Below are 2,829 nucleotides of genomic sequence, written 5' to 3'. Positions count from 1 at the left end.
AGTGTAGTGATAAAATGGATTAATTCAGGACAGACAGCAGGGAATATTGGAGGAAATAACACAGTGTAGGGATAAAATGGATTAATTCAGGACAGACAGCAGGGATTATTGGAGGAAATAACACAGTGTAGGGATAAAATGGATTAATTCAGGACAGACAGCAGGGATTATTGGAGGAAATAACACAGTGTAGGGATAAAATGGATTAATTCAGGACAGACAGCAGGGATTATTGGAGGAAATAACACAGTGTAGGGATAAAATGGATTAATTCAGGACAGACGGCAGGGATTATTGGATGAAATAACACAGTGTCGGGATAAAATGGATTAATTCAGGACAGACAGCAGGGATTATTGGAGGAAATCCACGAGTCCGGGTGTGTCAAAGGTGCACGGTGAACAATCACCAAAGTGAAACATTTTTGCCGCTTCCCTTCGATACCTCAGCTGGTCGAGCGACAAGACTGTCGTGGAAAATAAGACAAAGTCATCCTTCCGTCATTTGTTCAATTCCTGCTCGAAGGAGAACGCGTGATTTTGCAATAAGCAGCAATTAGTTCAAGGTCGCTCTCTTAACTTTACAGGCACCTCACAGATTAACATGTTGCCATGAAGGCACAGGACGCCTCTTTTCCTTTCTCAAACCTGAAAACTTTCTGTGTCTGCCCAAACAAGGCTGCTCTGCCTCTGCTCACCAGCAGGGAGCGCTTTTGAGCAGCAATACTTCAAAACACTCAGCTCTCGCTTTCAGGCAAAAGAAGTCTTCGATCAGCACCGGACTCCACGAGTCTGAACGTGTCAACAGGCGCACGGTGAACAATCACCAAAGACAACACTGTTTATCACTTCCCTTCGATAGCTCAGCTGGTAGAGCGGAGGACTGTAGTGAATAAAACAAAATAAAGTCATCCTTAGGTCGCTGGTTCAATTCCGGCTCGAAGGAGTGAGTGTGATTTTGGAATAAGCAGCAATTACCTCAAGGTCACTCTCTGAACTTCACAGGCAGCTCACAGATTAACATGTTGCCACTCAGGCACAGGACACCTCTTTTCCTTTCCAAAACCGAAAAGCTTTCTGTGTCTGACCGAGCACGGCTGTTTCACTCGAGCATTTCCCTCTGCTCACCAGCAGGGAGTGCCTTTGAGCAGCAACACTTCAAATCGCCTTCAATTTCAGGCAAAATGGTCTTCGATCAGTCAGTCAGTCAGGGCTCTCGCTGCTCCTCGAGCTCGGGCGGCTGTTGCTTTCCGGTGACCTCGTCTTCCTTCCGAAGGCTCGGGCTCTTCTCAGCATCGCTCATGATTACTGCGGCTTCCCGTTCTGCTGTTCCTCACTTGCTGATGCTCGATACCGCCGATTGGAGCAAAGTATTTAATATATTCAGGGAGTGGCAACCCAAGGCAAGATTTCTCTGCTGGTCTTGGAGCAGCTTGAAGGCGAGTGTGAGGCAGGAACTGTGAGGGGCGATTTACAAACAGCAAACGAGGAATTAGCTCAACTGGTGGAGCGCTCACTTGGCCTGTGAGAGGTAGCGGGATCGTTGATTATATTCTCCACTCACCGTTTGTCTTGGGGCAATTATACAGAAACAAGAGTGTTGTCAGTGAGTCCATCGCCCATGGACTTCCTAAACTTCACTGTGTGTTTGGGTACAGAGAGATCAAGGGGCAGCAAATCTTTTGATGTGCTGCAGTCAGCAAAGGTTCTTGATTTTGCGATGCAGCAAAGATGGAAAGATGAGGTGAGAGATGGAAAAAAAGCTTCGTAATCCTTGATGCCTTCTCTGAAGATTGAATTCAAGCCCTTCAGATTATGACACTGATGCACTGCTTGCTGCACTGAGAAGGCACTTACCAGGTATGGAGCCAGGCAGCACCACCAAGTAGGACAGCTTGCAAGGTATTGAAGGCCATAACATATTGCATAAAAAAATCTAAGCCAGGTAGGAATCGAACCTAATGCGTTATCCATTGCACCACTGGCCCAGATTATAACGAATTAGTAGCAGTGGGAGGCAGTGGGCATGGCGGAGGTACTAAATAAATACATTGCATCTGTCTTTCCCAAGGAAGAAGACGCTGCCAGAGTGTCAGTAAAGGAAGATGTTGTAGAGATACTAGATTGGTCCGGATGGGATGCATCCTCGGTTGCTGAGGGAAGTAACGGTGGAAATTGCAGAGGTACTGGCAAAAAACCTCCAAACATCCTTAGATATGGGGGTGATGCCAGAGGACTGGAGAATTGCAAATGTTACACCCCTGTTCAAGAAAGGGTGAAAGAAAAAATCCAGCAACTACTGACCAGTCAGTTTAACCTCGGTAGTGGAGAAAGTTCGAGCAACGATAATCCGGGACAGAATTAGCAGTCAATTGGACAAGGATTAGGGAAAGCCAGCACGGATTTGTTAAAGGCAAATCGTGTTTAATTAAATTGATACAGTTTTTTGATGAGGTAACAGAGAGTAGATGAGGGCAATGCAGTTAATGTGGTGTGTATGGACTTCGAAAAGGTGTCAGATAAAGTGCCGTATAATGGGTTTGTCATCAAGATTGAAGCCCATGGAATAAAAGGGGCAGTAGCAGCATGGATACAGAATTGGCTAAATAACAGGAAACAGAGTGTAGTGGTGAACGGTTGTTTTTCGGAATGGAGGGAGGTGTACAGTGGTGTTCCCCAGGGGTCGGTGCTGGGACCACTGCTTTCCTTGATATACATTAATGACTTGGACTTGGGGATACAGGGCACAATTTCCAAATTCTTGCTACCAAAATGCTCCACTTCACTGTCATCTGCATTAAAATTCATCGGCCAATTATACACCCATTTT

At 45.8% G+C, this 2,829-nt stretch overlaps 1 non-coding gene across 1 annotated transcript; it reads left to right on the top strand.

Annotated features, from left to right (window-relative positions):
• Positions 1-851: 851 nt before the first annotated feature.
• Positions 852-945, top strand: trnay-gua (transfer RNA tyrosine (anticodon GUA)). The gene is made up of 2 exons: positions 852-888; positions 910-945. It is a non-coding gene; the product is annotated as a tRNA-Tyr (tRNA).
• The last annotated feature ends 1,884 nt before the right edge of the window (positions 946-2,829 follow it).

The sequence above is a fragment of the Heptranchias perlo genome, unplaced genomic scaffold (genome assembly GCF_035084215.1).
Source record: "Heptranchias perlo isolate sHepPer1 unplaced genomic scaffold, sHepPer1.hap1 HAP1_SCAFFOLD_1326, whole genome shotgun sequence".
In the NCBI taxonomy this organism is placed as follows: domain Eukaryota; kingdom Metazoa; phylum Chordata; class Chondrichthyes; order Hexanchiformes; family Hexanchidae; genus Heptranchias; species Heptranchias perlo.
This window is presented reverse-complemented; position numbering and strand designations above follow the sequence as displayed.